The sequence below is a fragment of the Neovison vison genome, chromosome 5 (assembly GCF_020171115.1).
Source record: "Neovison vison isolate M4711 chromosome 5, ASM_NN_V1, whole genome shotgun sequence".
Lineage (NCBI taxonomy): Eukaryota > Metazoa > Chordata > Mammalia > Carnivora > Mustelidae > Neogale > Neogale vison.
This window is the reverse complement of record NC_058095.1, coordinates 117,319,982-117,339,796: the sequence shown is the minus strand read 5'-3', so window position 1 is coordinate 117,339,796 and position 19,815 is coordinate 117,319,982. Positions and strand designations below refer to the sequence as shown.

The 19,815-nt window shown below is 33.3% G+C and overlaps 1 pseudogene; it reads left to right on the top strand.

Moving 5' to 3' along the window:
• The first annotated feature begins 6,019 nt into the window (after nucleotides 1-6,019).
• LOC122907976 lies at nucleotides 6,020-6,178 on the top strand (annotated as a pseudogene).
• The last annotated feature ends 13,637 nt before the right edge of the window (nucleotides 6,179-19,815 follow it).

The window sequence follows — 19,815 nt, the reverse complement described above, 5'->3', positions numbered from 1 at the left end:
AAGAATAAACCAGTGATGTATAAGGCAGATACAGCTCTCTTCACATCGGAACCAAAGAATCATCAGAGAGCATGGCTTCTACCTTGCCCCATACCTAAGCCTCTCATTGTGTATTTTTTTTTCTTTGCCACACAATGATATAGGGGACAAAATTTAAATTCACATACAGCAATAGAATAGAAATGTTTTTATTTTTATATTTGATTTGCTTTGAGAGTCGTGTAACATAGAGAGGCAAAACAAATCTTGCATAAAAAGAGTAAACACATTTTTAAATCCTGAAAACCTTAGCAATCAACATGATTTAACATATGTTACAAGATGACACATTCGGCCTTCAAAAAGTTAATGCTTTATGCTGTCGTATAGACCTGAATTGATTAAATGAGGATAAACTAAGATAAATTAAAAGTTCACTCTTATCCATGATATTAAATCCTTCTCAATCTGACCTATCAATTCATCTCTCATTCTGCAAAATGCACACTCAAAAGTAGAGAATATATATTCAAAGTTAGCTCTCACAATAAGGGTCAGAGTTTTATTCTAAAGATTTTAAAACAACAAGGATACAAAAGTATTTCAAGGGCGTAACATTCCCCACAGGAGATCTAATTAGTTGCTTGTGGTCATCCTGGGCATTCTACTGAATACATCTGTCCTCCTAGATGTCCAATATCCCTCCATCTGCTTTGTCAGCTATATTCTTAAAGGCACAACATGAAAATATTGAAATCCACAAATCAAAAGCTTGTGTCTCAAATAGAAAATTCAGAGAACAGAATGAAACGGGAATAAATGATGAGAAAGAGCTCTAATCAATGATGTTAAAAAGAATACAAGCTAACTGTCAAAAGCACAGAACTGATTACATCTAGAAAGTTACAAACAAACAAAAAAATGAGTTTAGGATAGAAGTTCTCATAAAGCACCAGGGGGTGGGAAGAATGGCTGGGTTGTAATGCTTTGTTCTTGAAAATAAACAAACTTATGTAATGGGATGGTTTATATGTCATTGGTTTATGACTAGAGTTCTAGTCTTATTATTTTAATTTTACCAAGAGTCAAGTTCTGATCCAGTGTTATATATTCTGTTAGCAATACAAAAGAGAAAAATATTGTGCCAAATTCTGCTAGTATATGAATTCTCTTTCCTCATACAGTTCATCCTGCCAACAAAACATTCAGCCCAAATCAATAAGTAAATAACTCCAGGAAAATATAGTTGAAAATGAATTGAAACAGAGCTGAAGTGTAGAGGACAAAAATAAATCCTTTTACAATACAGAGAGCTTTCTGCCTTACTTCAATCATGGAATGCACCCGCATATAACTCACTTAAAATTGTGATGTTTGTGAATTATAGATCTTTCACACATGAGAAATACTAGTTAAAAAATGCACATACTTTATCTTATTCTCCTTTTAAGAGTTCTTTAAAAAGTAAAATGGAAGTGTCTGGATTTTCGGGTTGTTTTGTTTTGTTTTGTTTTTAAATCAATCACAATTGACTTTACACAATATCTATACTTTATACTTTAAGAATTAGAGCTGAGAAGGCATGATCTTCTAGGTGTTTTGTGGAACTTCTTGAAAGGATCATGTGAAGCACACTTAAAAGTCTTATTTATCTTATAATCTAGCAGAAAGTTGATGCATCATCTGCTTGATAAAGAGCCCACATGTTTTAGGGAGAACAGAGTGGGAAGAGTACAAATAAAATTTTATTTAATAAATTAGAATGTCAGTTTTCCTTAATCAAAAACTGACTTTAGTAGCAGATATTATAAGCTAATTGAGAAAGGTGGTTAGAATAAATGGTAGAAATCTACAAAGAAAATAAATGAAGTATATACTATACAACTGTAAAATATAGTCTAGTAGAGAATTAAGTTATTGGAAATTTTGAACTACATATCATATGAGTATGATGATAAAATTATATTCTAGGCCACTGGCCAGATTACCTAAATAAGGCTGCCAAATTAAGGCAAATCGTAATAGACTGATGGAAGTCCTCATCCTAACAACTTTTTCATTAACACATGACTGCTTCCAATAAGCTAAAACAAAATTGGCCATATTAACTATTCTTAGAACAACATGGGAAGTCTAGAGAAGTATATGATAGCCTTTCATATTATAAATGTGTTACAGTTTTGGGACTCATCAGTGGCTCAGTTGGTTAAGCATCTGCCTTTGGCTCAGAGCATGATCCCAGGGTCCTGGGATTGAGCCCCACGTTGGGCTCCCTGCTGAATGGAGGGTCTGCTTCCCTCTCCCTCTGCCTCTCTCCCACTCCTGTTATTTCTCTTTCTCTCTCTCTCAAATAAATTAAATCTTTATTTTAAGTGCTACACTTTTATTATTACAAGCATCTAAGAAATTCTGAATAAGGAATATGTGTGTATACATGCACACACGTACATGTATATACATAATCATATGTAATATATTGCACATGCATATATGTATGGTTATTTGCACACACGTATACATGCATAGACACACATATACATGACTATGCACAAACATACATACAGGAGCACATAAACAATTATATGTAAGGTGCAGAGAATATATATAGACTGAATAGTGTTCAGAGAATAAATATAGACTGAATATGTTAAAATGGCAGGGGACTAAAAGTAGGGAAAACTGGCTTAAAAGCTAATAGACTAGATAGAACTCAAGAATTTGCTATTTGAAAAAGGCCAACTTTTAAACACTTTCAGAAATTTACTATTTTTAGGCCCTGCCCTCTCCCTTAGCAGCCAAACTTGACAAGAGGAATTGATTTTCTTTCTTTTTTAAAGATTTTATTTATTTCAGAGAGAGAGAGAGAAAGACAAGCCAGGGGGAGGAGCAGAGAGAGGGGGAGAGACTTTCAAGCACACTCCACATTGAGTACAGAGCCCAGTGGAGGTTTGATCTCACCACCTTGAGATCATGACTTAAGCTGAAACCAAGAGTTGGGTGCTTAACCAACTGAGCCAATCATAAGCCCCAAGAATTTATTCTAAATGTGGTAACTACAAATATGTTCAGTATACAGGTGAAAAAAGGTACTAGTGTTTCTATCGTTTGGAGGAAATGAAAAATCCTTTCTACTTTACCTCTGGTCACTTTCTCCTAGCTTAATCCACAAATTAGGAGTATCATCTTCCAAATGTCTCCCTTAAACTAGTATATACTAAAAAAGAAACAGGTATTTAGTTAGAGTGGTATCTGACCTTTTAGTCATTTCTGATCAGTATCAATTACTTCAGATATTGTGCTTTTGGATGTCATAAAGGGAAAAATAAATTAGTTACAGGAAGAAAATGGAACAGCAAAATTTTATAATCTTCCCCACCAAAGGTTACTAGAATAAGGTGGGAATTACTGTGATGATGGCACGCACAAAACTGGGACCCAGGGAGTAAAGAGATTCTAGAAATCATGAGAATAATACTTAAATCTTCTTTAATTTTTTTTTAAAATAAGCACCAACTCACGGGAATTTGTTTTTTTATTGTATCTGCTCAAGGGCCCTATAAACAGAAGGATTCCCATATTCATTATTTAGTTCAAGTCCTGTTCTCTATAGTTAAGAGACTGTATACCATTATGCTCTATAAATTTTGATGTTGTGTGAAGTGCAGATTTTGGAGAATAATCTTGGTTTCTAATAGTACCAAAGTGTATAACCTCATTCTATGATTTTCTGTAAGTGTTCTAAATTGGGGATATGAATTACTAACATCCAAAGCTAAAATTAATAAAGATATGAAAACTCTTCGGTTTTTCTGGTTAGGCATTCACAAGATAACAATCCAGTGTTATTATCTTTCAAATTGATAGAATGCCTTGTGAAAATTAATAATTTAAATAAGTACTTAAAAACACTTAAAAATTGTAGCAGTGAATTCTAATACAATTTCATTTTAGTCTCTTATATTTCTAACATATTAATATTTCTAATATTAGTCTAATGTATGTTTCTAAGTTAAAGCTAATGGTTTTGGTTTTTCACAGGTCAATTTTTGTTCATTATGGTGTTATTTCATGTATACCAAATGTTGGAACTCTCAGGATTTATTCCAATCCTATACTCAGATACTAAATTGAAAACATTTTTTGTAGAAGTTCTATCTGTGCTTAATTTCACCCTTTGAATTTGTGTGTATCTTCAATCTTCTGTCTTCCATTTCAATTTTGAAAAAAATAGTTAAAGGATAGCGACACCAATTTCAATTTCCAACACTTATATGCCTAATCACATCACATAATCAATTCATAGTTGGATGTTAAATCTCATAAAACACTTTTGGTGAATTAATGTTTTTATCTAGTTTTTATCTGTCCTTCCAATGAATTGAAGCATTGAGCACTCACCGATCAAGCCAAATATATACTTTGGAAAGGAAAATACTCTGTGTGGTGTGTGTTACTTAATGCACCAAGATGAAAAAAGTGTGTGTGTATGTGTGTGTGTGTGTGTTTAATAAACTACACTTACCCATCTAAATAAGTTTGGAGGATGATCTTGTTATTCATGTTCTTAACAGGTCAGTAGTTCAACTTTTAAGCTTTTACTTCTTTTAGCATCCTGTTCTTTCCATCCTATCTGATGAGAATTTAAGATATTCATTTATGTGTATATATGCATGTGAGTGTGTGAGTGTGAGTGCATAGGATGGTAACTAGACTGTAGAATGTGCTCCAGGGCATTAGTTTGAATAAATATTTATTAAGGGTAAACTACTTCAACTGATACTTGCATAAGTTGTTCCTTAGGGGTTAGGTGCTTAGAGTCTCCTTCAGGGATATTGCTTTGCAAAAGCTGTTTGCATTTAGATTCCCTTTAGGAGATGTTAATTGCTTGAGCTGTCATTAGAATGTGGAGATTTAGATCCTGTTAAAGTAATACCCTAGAGTGTGACTGAGAGGAACTGCTGAGATGAATGTGAATATGTCTGAATCCTGGAGTTGTTTGCTCTAGGGTGGATAAACCCAGAAATGAACTGTCTCACAGCATTACTAGAAGGTAAGCTCCCTGCAACCAGGCATTTTTCTCATTATTAATTTATGTGTACAACTTAGGGAATATACCTAGTTTATGGAAGGCAATTTAATAATTTGTTAGATGACTGAATGAATATATGGATTTTTGGTAAGAACTATTTATCCCCTGGCAGCTATCTATCATGAAATAAAAAATTCTTAGTAACCGATTTTATACTTTCAATATTCTTTACACCATGAGAGACATGTTGGATCTACTTCTAATGCCTCCATCATTTTGTGCTATGATGAATATACCCATTTTTTATCCCTTAGTATCCTTTACTGTCATAATTAATACTGTGTGTCAAATTGGTTAGGTTATAATACCCATAGAACCCCTTTAGACTCAAAGCTGCAGTGTCAATTCTTGATAGTCTGCCTTGCTAATTTCAGACTTGGAATGTTCAAGACCATGTAAGTTAATTCTTTACTCCTCCAACCACTGATTGTTTTTTACTGGACAATATGACTAAAACACTTACCTTAAGTGATTTTTTTGGCAGTCAGATTCTGCTACACAGGAAAGATGAATATACTGAAATATTTTGTCTTCGTTTTTTAAAAAGTGGTAATCTAATCTGTATGTAGTCTAAGTGTGACAAGTCCTAGGGTGGTGACAGGACAAATTTCTATTTCCCTATGACAGTTTTGTCCAATCCTTCTGTCCCAAATTACTGAAATAGAACATAATAACTGTGTTGGGGCACCTGGGTGGCTCAGTGGGTTAAGCCGCTGCCTTCTGCTCAGGTCATGATCTCAGAGTCCTGGGATCGAGTCCCGCATTGGGCTCTCTGCTCAGCAGGGAGCCTGCTTCCTCCTTTCTCTCTCTGCCTGCTTGTGATCTCTCTCTGTCAAATAAATAAAATCTTAAAAAAAAAAAAAAAGAAGAACATAATAACTGTGATGAAATCTGGGACTAGATCAGTGTGAGGTGGTTTTATCTCTACCACTTATTTCAATAATATGACCAAGCTTTGCGCAGTGGCAGTATCGTAGCCAATGAGGTTTATCCGAGGCGCGATTATTGCTAATTCGATAATATGGCCAGGTTTCCTTCTTAAAGTTCCTTAGTACCCTAGCAATATATTGAGACCAAAATATATTAAACTTTTAAAATGTGAAAATTGAGAATTATTTTGTATAACTGCAATAAACTAAATAATGTCCCCCATTGATGTCCATGTTTTAATCCCAGAACCTGTGAATGTTACTTTACATGGAAGGTGGAATTAAATTTGAAGATGGATTAAGATTGCTTATCTGATATGATGAAGATCTTTAAAAAATAACTTTCTCCTGAATTATCCCTGTAGACTGAATATAATCACAAGAGTCCTTGAAAGCTTAAGAGGCAGGCAGAAGTGAAGGTGAAAATGATAAGATTCAGCCTGCCATTGTAGCTTTGAAAATGAAGAGACCATAAATCTAGGAATCAGATCCATAGAAATTTTGTGTTGTTTTGATCCACTCAATTTGTGAAAATTTGTTATAGAAGTAATAGAAAATAAATATAACTAAGACTTAAAATGTAATGATTCCAATAAAATAAATATCTGCCATAATTTTTACTGTATACTATGTGTGAAGCATATTTTAGTATTGTAATAGTGTCTTAAAATTTACTAATACCTAAAGTATTTACACAGGCACATTCTGGTTGGTCAGCCAGAATAATGAGATCATTTCCCAGTTTCCCCTACCTCCTATGTGCCCCTGTGATTAAGTTTTTTCCAATGGGATTTAAGTAGAAGTACTGTATGCAATACCTAGAAAATGTTGTTGTTGATTGTTTTTGTTTGTTTGTTTGTTTGTTTGTTTAGAAAATGTTCTTAAAAAGAAAAACAAAAGCTGCTTCTCCATCTTTTTCTTCCTGCTTTCTGGAATGTGGTCAAGATGTCTGGAGCTTGAGCATCCACCATGGACCATAGGGTCAATGATATGTGTTAGAGAAAGCAAAACAAAAAGATGGAAGGAATTTTTGCCTCTGATAATTGTAAAGGTGCTTTACAAGTTTGTACTTGGTTTTTATGAAATTGGGTTCAGATCACATTAAGCAGCATATAATTGAGATCCTTAATATTGCAGTCAAAAAGGGCTTCTGTATTGTACACCTCTAAGAACACCATTAGATAGCTGGAGAGAGCACATCAAGGTATGGAAAATTCAGCCTTAGTTTTATAGTGCATAGAGTTTACATGCATTCCAGTATGATGGCATTCCCTGGAGTTGTACATTGCAGAGACTTCATTGCCAAATCAAATTTTAAAACAATTAAATTATTATAATCAGGTTTTTCCTTGTCATGTGATGACATACTGGACATTAAACAAGATTTGTTAGACTCTAAGAATGCATCAATCCTGTAAAATTTTAGTAACTGAGTTCCATGATAAAAATGACTTTGAAACTCTCCACACTATGTTCTGTATTTCCCTGTCATTACTGACCTGTAATTCTTATTAAGATACAATTTGCTTTTCTTCAACTGCCTTGGGACCTAGAATAGCCATTAGTGAATACTTCAGCAGTGATATCCCTCCCCAGTACTGATCTGCTGTTGGCAGATTCACTTTACTAACAGAACACATCACCAGGGTTTTGTGTTATATTCACCATAAGGAAAAGCACCAACACATTGCACACATATTGCTTTGACAGAAACTCTTTTCTAGCATATTTAATGGCATAAGTGTCAATGATATTTTGATGACTGTTTTCTACTCCAGTGGTATGAAAGTTACTGAAGTAAATTAATTTTAAAAAGAAAAATAATCTAAATCTTCATCACACCCCTATGAATATAAAATCATCCAACCTGTTCACTGAGGACATTTAGAGTTTATTCATATACACATTCATTTCCTAGCCACTGTTTGTAATTTCTGCTCACTAGTGATTTTAATTCCATGCAATCACTGGTTATTGTGAAATGATATTTCAGTAATGTGACCTTTGATGTTTTCTTTTAATGCAAACATGTTTTTTAACAAAGATTAGATGGGGAAAAACATAATAATCAGAATTTATGAGGAAAAATGCACTAATATCTTGCTCCTTTAGAATATAAAATAGGTGTTTAGAAGTTGGTATCTTGAAAACTCTTCCTCCTAAACATTCTTCAGTTTTCAAATCATTGATATCAGAAAAAATCCTGGCATCATTTCAATTCTTCACTTTCAGAAAGATTTTTCTCATACTCTTTAATGTCTCTGCACTCTTGTGAATAACACATTAAGGTCCTTATTCCTTAGGGAAGCTAGAGAAGCTAATATCTCTACAAAGACAATAGTTTATGTTAATAAAGTGCCTATTAGTTCCTGAATTCTGATTTTAGCACTTCCTACTACTTAAAATACTATGTGATACATATTTTTGTTGTCATCATTGGGTAGATGAAGATAATTGTGGTTTAAAACATACAAACACAAGCCTCACATCATATTCTTAATAAAGCTATAGTGCTTGGACTTGAATCCACACTGTTTATCTCCAGGTTCTTCTTATAAACCACTGCACCAAGAATCAAGAGCAGCCTGGAAACTCAGCAGAATAGTTAGTAGAAAAATTATCATAATTTTTTATCTAGTTAAATAGCTTAGTGGTTTTGTTGACTATGCAAGTAATGTATATGTTTTATAAAATAGATTACCATAGAGAACTAATTAATATATATCAGCAGTTAGCAAAATATGGCCCGAGGGAAAAATCTGGCCTCTTGCCTGTTTTTATAAATAAAATTTTAGTGGAACACAGACGCGTTCATTAATTTAAGTATTGTCTATGGCCATATTTGTGCCATAAGGACAGAATTTAGTAGTTGTAACAGAGACCATATGGACCACAAAGTCTAAAATATCTACTAACTGCCCCTTTACAAAAAATATTTGCAAACATCTGATGTAGATTATTTTCATCATATAAGGCTTCAAAGAAGTAATTTGACTTCTATAATAAGTTGTAAAACTAAAGATACCATTCTAAACTAATCAATAATTTTTAAATGTTGAACAATCTAATTAAAGGAGTGAATTATCCTTCTTATCTTCATGTAGAAGATATCACAAAATTTTTCTCAAATAGAGATAAAAGAAGATGTAGTCAGAGTGTAAGAAATATACAGATATATCTAGAAGTTTATTTTAAAAATATTTATATCTACCACTGTTTAGATGAGCACTTGTCATATAATAGATGCTAATTAAAATACTTGATGAACAAATACATTTGTTTAAAGACAACAGATTCCAGTACATTCATATGTAGAATAAATTAAAAGCATTAATTATCTAGAAAGGATTAGATATTACCAATACACTTACTATTAAAAAATTCTGAATTACTGAATAAATTAAGAAAGGCAATTTCTAGTGTTATAAAAAATTGAAGCTACATAAAATTATAAGAGAAAAAAAGGAATCCCTTTAAAGAGGGCTTCTTTGAAGGAATAAATTAAATAGAGATAAATGTAAGGGCAAAGCATAATAGCCAGAAGAAAGCTCAGATAAGAAAGCCATTGAAGGATAAGAAATTTCATTTGAAATCTAAGAAAAAACTCGTATCTCTATTTTCACTTAAAATGTAAAGATTTAACAGTTGTCAAGGAATTCACAGAGCTATCTTAAATAATTATGCATGGTATCTTTGCAAAAACAAAAAAAAATGTTTTCCTCTAAATTATAAACCATTAGGAGAATACTAAGGAATCCTCTATAATGTTGTGCCTTATGGAACAAACAAATTGTAAAAGTCACTGATTAAATTTAATCAAGAATATAGATTTAAGTTTTAGGACTGTGAGATCACAAGTAGGCAGAGAGGCAGAGAGAGGGGGAAGCAGACTCCCCACTGAGCAGAGAGCCCAATGTGGGGCTTGATTCCAGGACTCTGAGACCGTGACTTGAGCTGAAGGCAGAGGCTTAACCCACTGAGCCACCCAGGCACCCCTTATTACAGCTTTTTTTTTTTTTTTTAATTAAATCCTGATAACTAAGGGGAAAAAAAAGGAATGCAAATCATCACATAATATTTATTTTAAGAACATGTCATTCTGATTTAGACTAAGTTTATCCCAATATATTAGCTCTCTTAAGCAACTCATCACATCAATCACCAGCATTAATATTTGAAAAATGGGAAATTTGAAATATTTATTCTATCCTATAGATTCATATATTCATAAGGAAGGCTTTTATACAGTTTTCTTTCAAATTATTACTATAAGTAAATTTAACATTTATCAAGCAATACACAAATTCTGGACAGTATTCTAGAACTTTACTCCCTCTATCATCTGTCAGCTATTAGCTCTGGTTACATTACCAGGTATTACCTGTTGAAAGAAATGTTGATTGTCTTACATAATGGAAAAGAGAAGGTATTCTAGTTTTTGATGAGTCCATATACAGAAGTACCAGGTTTTCCCACTTCACTAAATTTCCTTGGGGCCTCTGGCGGCACATCTATGTGGGTAAGAAGAAGTTAGTGTTCCTTGACTGTTTATTAAAAAGGTGCATCCTGGAAGATTGGATAAGCACAGAAGCTTTCAGATGAGACTGACTCAAGTTAAGAACCTAGGTTATGCCACTGATTAACTTTGGTTTACATTACTTACCAATTTTAAACCTCACATTTCTCATTTATTAAATAAAGTGAGTGTATATATTACTCAGCCATCAGAAAGGATGAATACTTGCCATTTACATTGGCATGGATGGAACTGGAGGGTATTATGCGGGATGAAATAAGTCAGTCAGAGAAAGATAATTATATGGTTTCACTCATATGTGGAATATAAGAAACAGCACGGAGGATCATGGGGGAAGGGAGAGAAAACGGAATGGGAAGTCGTCAGAGAGGGAGAAAAACCATGAGAGACTCTTAGCAATTGGAAACTAAGTTGCTTCAGGGGAAGATGGTGGGAGATGGAGTGGCTGGGGATGTGCAATAAGGAGGGGGCATGGTGTGATGAGCACAGAGTGTTACACACAATTCATGGATTGTTGAAGATGGCATTGGAAACTAGTGAGATACAATAGGTTGGCTAATTGAATTTAAATTAAAAAAAATTTTAAAAAAGATGTTAGTTTAAAAAATGAGTATATAGATGAAATAAAGTATATAAAGTTCAATACATTCATGACACCATTATGTAATAAAATAATGTTATGTACTCTTACTGAGGACACTTGGTCTACTATTTGTTAACCCTCAAATCCATGTAAACTTAAATTTTATTTTTTAAAAAATTAAGCAATAAACCATTTCTAATTAGCCTTCACTTTTCTCTGTGGACTTAACTCCAAGTAAGTTGGGGTAATACTTTCAGATATTACTGTAATCTAGATTTAAGTGTTAATCACTAACTTTTACACCTGAAACTAATATTACACTGTATATTAACTAACAACTTTAAATAAAAACTTATAAGAAAGAAGTTAATACAGTAAAAAGGGAATAATTCAGCACTGTTTTTTGTTTTACTTGTTTTTACTTGTTGAGTGTAGGGATAATAATTTATGCACTTCTATATTGTTTTTGTTAGAATTGCACAGAGCTGGGCACATTTTAGGTTACTCGATAGGCATGTGAGTCCTGAACAAAAAAATGGAAACTGTAAATAAACGAGGTCCAGATTTCATTTTACTGATACTAGAAACAAAAACTCACTGCATTTTCAAGCAGTGGCTCTGAAGTAAAATAGCCAGAGGTCAAATTTTTACTCACTCATTCTGTAACTGGTTGGGTTGCCCACTACTGTATCCATCAACTTTTTCTTCTGCAATAAATGACCCCCAAATCTCAGTGGCTCACAAACACAATTCTTGGTTTACAGGTGGGCTGTGGATATGGCCCTGCTCTGCTTAGTAGGGTTCAGCTGTGCTTGACTCTAGCACCAATATTCCATGCAGGTCCACTTAATATACCTTTTTTTCTGGAACTCAGGCTGAGTACTGCAGTTCAAGAGGATCAAGAAAAAAATATGTGATGCTGCTTAACACCTCTGCTCAGAATTGGCACACTATTGCTCCTTCTATATACTGCTGGTTAAAAGAAATCATATTTATGATTTAAAAGAAGTTTAAATTATGACTTAAAAGAAATCATAAAACAGCCCCAAATCAGTGCGTGTGGAAATGTAATTCAACTCTCTATTGGGAGGCTTTGAAAAGTACCAAGTCAAGGAGTATGGTATATATTTATATTATTAAAAAAGGGGCAGAGTGGGCCAATCCACCAACACTGTTTTGGGGTATTTTTCTCCCTTGTTAAGTTATTGAATCAATGTTATTGAATTATTGTTATTTAATTAACAATTTAATTGTTATTGAATTAATGGGATTATTTTGAAAATTAAGTAAGAATATACTTAAGTGTATAACACAGTGACTAGCAAAATTCAAATGCAGTATTAATACTTCCTATTAATCTCAACCCTTTTATTTGATGGCCTCAGTAATATTGTGTTTCTTCTTATTTAGCTAACATAATTACTAAACAGTTTTTAAATTTACGAGTATGTGGTATGCAGTATCTAAAATGACCCCCATGATTCCTGCCTTCTGATAGTCATGCCCTTGTGTAATATCTTCATTTCATTGATGGATGTGTAGTATACATGTTAAGAGGAGTTATGAAATGGAATATATTGACAGCTCTTCACCAACCAGATAAAAAAAGGTGTATCTAATTTTCTAATAATGTAACAAAATGAAATATGCATTCACTTAATCTTTAACTCCCCTTATAAATATTATCCACACAAATTTCATTATTTTTTTCATTTAATGTTTCATAGTTACATACTATTTCAAATAACATTTAATATACTATATTCTATATCTTTTTTGCAAATTTAGGAATGCCAAAAATTCTCAGTTCTAAGAGGTTTTAACAAGACCAATGATAATGAAATATATGCATAAACAAGTGTTCCTTTCCATCAACACTGGGAAAACTACCCTCCATTCCACCATTATATTTTGTGTGAATTTCTATATTTTATATAAATGTTCAGTGTTTATTGGGACCTTAAAATTCACCTTGTCCTAACTTGCAAAAGGATGCTTAAATCTAACTTCTAACTTCTGCTTGAATACTGAAAGCTCCAAAGTTCAGCATACTATCAAGAATGACTGGTGCCTGTACTGGAGCCCCACTTAAGATTTGTCCAGACTAAGAATCAGAGTACATTTACACATTAAAACTTTCTTGAAAATCTTGTAGTCCATTATGGGGGCATTTCTAAGTTTGTCCTTCTCCCTCTGAAATGGATTCTTTCCTACAATAGCTATAATGATCCCGCTGTGTTCTGATGAGTTAAGTCTCTTTTGCATAATTCTTGGTTTTGATTTTTGAGGGCATTTTGTTTTCACATTCTTTGTCCAAGTTTTGAGAGAGCAAAAATAGTATCTTTTATAGTTTCACTTGCCCTAGAGAACAGAACTACTTCCTTAAAACTCTTTTTTTTTTTTTTTAATTTTTCAGTTGTGTTCTAATGGTTGCATTTGCTCCTACTTCCAACAGTGAAATGACCTTTTTTTTTTTTTTTTCTAAGTGGCCTTCTGAACAGGAGAAGGAGTAACATTTTACTTGGTTTCCCATGACTTCCTCCATAAATTTCTACATGTACGTGGAAGAATGAGCTCCGAGATAAAGAGCACCATATATTCAGATTACCTGGCTTCCAGTAGAGCTGGGCAGAAGAAGAGGGGAAACTGTTTATGAAGAAGTTTTGAATATTAATCCATAAGATAAAGTATGCAAAAAATGTTAGATTTCTTTTCTCTTTTTTTCTGAGTCAATCTAATTTGATATTTGAGTCCTTATTCTATGTAGGACTGGTAAGTTTCTCCTTTAAATTTCTATTTTTTCAGTACCAACTTCACCCTCCTGTGTACAGTATCATGCTCCAGGAACATTATTTCATGTCAACAATGTGGAAAGCATATGCACCTCTGTCCATACATGCCAATGTGGTTCTCTTTGTTGCTTTGTAGATGGTGCTCCTTCCATACATTCTAAAACCATAGGTATTGTATCTTTCTTGTGTTCCATGTACCTTAACTCATCACCTTGCATCCTTTACTAGCACAAAATCCTGGTCTACCGGAAGAAATCACTTATAGTCTTTCATACGGAATATCTACCTTTATCCTTGAATTTTCTCTTTCTAAACTCCCCCAAAAATATTCAATCTTAGGTCTTTAACTTTTAATAATGAAAGTCAGGAAACCTTGAAGACTACTTTATTTTCCACTCTGACACCTTGCCCCCAGCCAATTGATGCCAAATGCTTCCTTACTTAAGTTGTGGGAGTGAAAATTAGCGGGTTAGGAAAAAATGGAAAGTTCAGCACAAAAATTGACCTAAATGCATATTTTAAAATAATATCCAGAACACTTGCTTTCAAAAGAATTTACTATTCCCTTTCTTTTGAGTTCTTTACTGAAACTTACTTTCAAAAACCTCTCCCTCTGATGTACACTTCCACTTTAGTGCCCTCTGAATACCCCTGCCTTAAATATTAGACCTCATTAAGATATTTTATTCAGTGGCTCTCTCTCATACATAATATTTTATTTTTTTCTTTAGTTTCATTGCTTTTTTTTTTTGTTTAGTTTTTTTCTTTTTTTGCTTAGTTTCAAAATTCATTTTTGTAATCACTCATTCAAAAATAATCTCAGCATCTTTGATTCTTCTTCTTCCACTGAATACAACTGACAATTCTAATCTTTACTGAACTGAACCATCCTTTGGCAAATACTTAAAACTTCTTCTTTTTTTTTTTTTTATCACCACCCTCACATCATTATAATACCGCATCTTTTTGCTATCTTATTATAAACTAATATATTCTCACTCATCTTTTTTTTTTTTCCCCATTCTTAGCTGTTAAAATGGATTAGGTCAGTTTGTTCCATAATTTCCTTTATATATTCTTTTGTTTCTCTGAGTATTTTCCTAAATTGTTAGTCATTGCTAGAACATACATCTCGGCATGCAAACATGATATCTCTACTTAGAAGTAAATAAATATATCAAATGCATAAATCAATAAACCCTCCTTGACCCCGCATTTCCTTCCACATATAGCCCCATGTCATTTTTTTTTTAAGATTTTATTCATTTATTTGACAGACAGAGATCACAGTAGGCAGAGAGGCAGGCAGAGAGAGAGGAGGAAGCAGGCTCCCCGCTGAGCAGAGAGCCCGATGCGGGGCTTGATTCCAGGACCCTGAGATCATGACCCAAGCCGAAGGCAGAGGCCTTAACCCACTGAGCCACCCAGGTGCCCCCCATGTCATTTTCTATTCACAACAAAGAGTTCCTGGAAGAATTTCTACTCTTACGTGTCTACTTTTTCTTCTTCCTGTTAGTCTTCAATCTTCTGCAACAGACTTTCATCATGAGCATTTCTCTCTACTCTCTTTCGAGTTACAAATAGTCCTCACATTTCCAAATGTAAAGGTCAAAACTACCCAAATTTGGAAAAACCTTTCCAAGAATTCTTAACACCTCCCCTTTATTTTTCTTCTTAGAACTGAACAGTATCTAACATGCCATATGTTTTACATACTCGATATTTTTCTTATTTCTTATCTGCCTCCCTTCTCCAGAATATAATCTCCATAACTGCAGAAATTTTGCCCACTGTTATATTACTTCACTACTGCTTCTCTGGTGACTGAAGAATCCCTACCACAAAGTAGATTTTAAGTCATTATTCTCTGTGGAATGATCAAATGAGGCACACTATTCTACTCCACTCTTTTCAACTAATAAGCTTCTTTAGATTTAGTGACTACTACTGAAATATTGTTCTCCCTCTTGGCTTCTAAGACAATATCCCATTCAACTTCCTAACTCACAGAATTCAACATTTTAGTGTCCTTTGTTGAATTCTTGCTCTTCTATCTTTTTTCAAGGTTTAAGGCTATATCCTGGATACTATATCTTTCTAGATCTTTCATCCCTTAGTAACATTATTTGTATCTATGATTATAAAAATTATGTGCTGATTATTTTATTCTAATTTTTTCAGCTCTAGTGAGACATAATTGATAGATTAAATTGTGAGATATTTAAGGTTTAATATTCATGATTTTAAATGAATAATTCTATCCCAGACCATTTCTGGATTATCTAAACTCACTATCTGCCTACCTGACAACTCCACATTGGTGCTTTCTAGGTACCTGTAGCCCATGCTAGAAATGTTAATTTTTCTTTTTCTAATCTATTCCTCATCCAGCATTCCCTATTAGAGTAAATGATATTACCAGTCACCTAGTAGCAAAACCCACAGCTCTTGGGTGACTCATAAACTCTCTAATTTACCTGATTCATCATGAGGCACATAGTGCAATATGTGATTATAAGCTTAAACATTAAGATCTCACTTCTTCTACACCAAAATTATTTCAAATGTATTCACTCTTCTCCATCTTAACTATCCTTTCACTAATGCAAACTATATTACCTTTAATCCTGAATCATTAATATCACTTTATGATAGTTCTTTTTTCTTCTTCATTCCTCTCTTCACTGAGCAGCTGAAGAATATTTTAAAACATAAAAAAAGATTATGTGATCTTCATATTTAAATAGATTCTCACTGAACTTGAAAAAAAATCAAAATTCTTTACAAAAGTTTGCAAGCTCTTCCTTGATCTCGTCTGTGTGCTCATATTTAACTTCATCTTGTGCTCCCCTTACTGTTTTTGCTTCAGTACACTATTTTCCCACCAGTTCCTAGAAGATAAACTTTTGGGGGTGGGGGAGGACCTCAGTGAACTTGAACTTGCTTTTCATATGCATACAACCATTTGTCCTTTACTCTTTACCTGGACAATTCTTCATTTTAAAAATCTGGGAGTAAATATATCCTCCCTGAGAATCCTTCTCTGAGGAAATATTCAAAAACAGGCTTAGCATTGTTCTTCCTAGGCAATGGCATACTTCTATCTTTCTTTCTTTCTTTCTTTTTTTCTTTTTTAAGATTTTATTTATTTATTTGACAGAGATCACAAGCAGGCAGAGAGGCAGACAGAGAGAGAGTGGGAAGCCGGCTCCCCACCTAGCAGAGAGCCCTATGTGGGGCTCAATCCCAGGATCCTGGTATCATGATCTGAGCTGAAGGCAGAGGCTTTAAGCACTGAGCCACCCAGGCACCCCAACAAACTTACTTCTTAGCACATCAAAACACGTAAATTTTTACTTGATTTTCTGTATTGCTTGAGGCCAAATATAATGTCAGCTCCAGTTTAGCCAGAACATGCCTTTCCCATTTACAGTGGAAGTCCTAGCACTTTATACTTGGCATAAGTCAAGGATCACTAACTAGTAGTTAAATGAAAAAAGGAAATATTTTTTATAATAATGTCTTACAATGATGATAATTTAGAAACCATTTAATAGCCTCTGCCAAGGTAATTTATATTCATGAAATATTTAACAATTCTAGAGAGTAGACCTGTTTAGCCACATTTTTACATAATAGAACTAAGGCTCAGAGAGATTCAGTTAATGGCATTCAGGAAGAAAATGGTCCAGGCATGGTATGAATTCAAAGGCTTATGGTGTGGTGTATGATTATAAGCTTCAAAACTTCTACCTCTACAACAGTCAATAATATTGAAAGAACTTTTGCCCTTCATTCCACCTCACATCTTTTTCTTTTTTTTTATATTCACTGTTAAAGCAAGCACTTTTATGCCTTGATATTCATTGATATGTGAGAATTGTTATAAATATTTAAAAATGTTAAATTAGGACTTTGAAAAACACTCCATGGCAAAACCTTACATACTACTTATATCAAAGTACTGTTATAACTTGATTATCCAGCATGTTGGATGAAACTGAAATGGTAGTTAATCAAATGTTCTGGTTAATTTAAATTTATTCTTGTTGCTGTAAATGGTTCTGTTGCCCACTGTTCTAAAGCCTTTAACATAAAAGAAACTACTTGGAAAAATGCAAATCATTTTTTTTTTTTTTTTTACATTACTAAGGCTTTTGCAACAGGCATTTCTTCTACTCCTCAGCATATATGAATACACAACAAAATGTCCTGAGAGTTTAGGTATCCAAAGCCCTTTCTAAAAATATGTCTTCTCTCTTCTGATAAGCTAAGCAATCAGTGCCAGAGTTTGCAATAAAGATCTGCATTATGACACATCACAGAAAGTTTCTATAAAAGTAGAGACATCATGAAATGGAAGGAATCACAGGAGTTTGGTTCATCCCTACCCCTAGCATAGGTTCTACCTCTGAAATAAACCTTACAAAGAACTATTCAATTTCTACTTGAAATCCTTCAGTATACAGATATTTTACAGTTGAAAGATTAGTAATGGTAGCTTTAGGTTAACACTATGTTTTGCTAAATAGCATACCAGATAAGTTACCATACATATTGTATCAATTAATTTTCATAGCAGTCCAACAAGATAAATATGGTTAACTATATTTTGCATGTTAGGAAGCTTATTTCCCATTATTTCCCTTTATGTTGTTAGCTGAAACTTGGAATTCATGCTCAGTGCAGTTTTTTTAAAAATATGGTTAAGTCATCCAAAATACTCTAGTAAAGTCCATACAATGAAAGTTTCTTAGATACAACATAATGGGATTGCAATCAATTATGTTATTAGTGAATACAGATGTATGGTTGATATTATTCCTGTTTTCTGATTTTACTAATATAAATCTAGAGAAGAAATTAGAAGATAACTGGTGTTGTCCTGTAAGATTGAAAGACTGAACATTTATACTTTTTCTCATTCTTTTAAAAGTCCTTAGCAAAAGAATATAAGGACTGAATGAATTTGGAAGTAGTGATATCAGTAGATAACAGATTTCATCAACTGTTGACAGTGACTAATGAAGCAGGAAAGGAAAGACGTTGCCTACACTATAGGTCAGAGGGATGAGGGCCCATATGGAAGCATGTCGGCCTATAGAGTACCAGGTCAGCTCATATCTTAGAAACTAAACTGTAAGAGTGTGAAATGGGAAGAATAAAAGAAGATTCACTGACATCACCCATACATGCATTTCCACATGAAATATACTTACTTCAATTATTTATCACCTCCCTAAAGATGAGTTGGTAAGAGAGGGTTATATTGTGAAAGTTATTAAAAAAAAAAAAAAAAAGCTAATAAAAACCTCAGCAGCCAGTGTCCTAGGACAAAGACCTTGTATTTAAGCATTTAGGCTTTCCAAAGTTTAACTGTTGATTCTCTGCTTTTTCACCAAAGGAGCAAAGCCTCCAAGTTGAAACACCCAATCACATGACTTAGGCTCCAAATTGGCTAAGTAGCTCATATAAATAAATAAGTTATGCTCCTCATATATTTGAATCAGAACATGTAAATCCAGATAAACAAAGGAAAAAAAAGAAGAAAAATGCAACATATGACCCCCAAGACAACAAAATTCATGGAATGGAGCCAATTTAATAATAAACAAGAAACAACTCTAACAGAATGATTCAACAATAATATAAAAGAAAGTTACATAAAAATGAAATATTCAGAGACTAGTAACAGAATTTTGAAGATATAAAAATCAATGTAAATTTGAAAGAAAAGTAAATTAAAATATCTCAAAATGAGGAAATAATACAAAGAAGACAAAACACAAGAGAAAATTATAAACATAGAGGACTAATTCATGCATGGTAAGAAATTAGAAGATAATTTACAAAATAAGCATAAAATTCTTCAATACCAGATTAAAAGTTTCACTTATCACATGTAT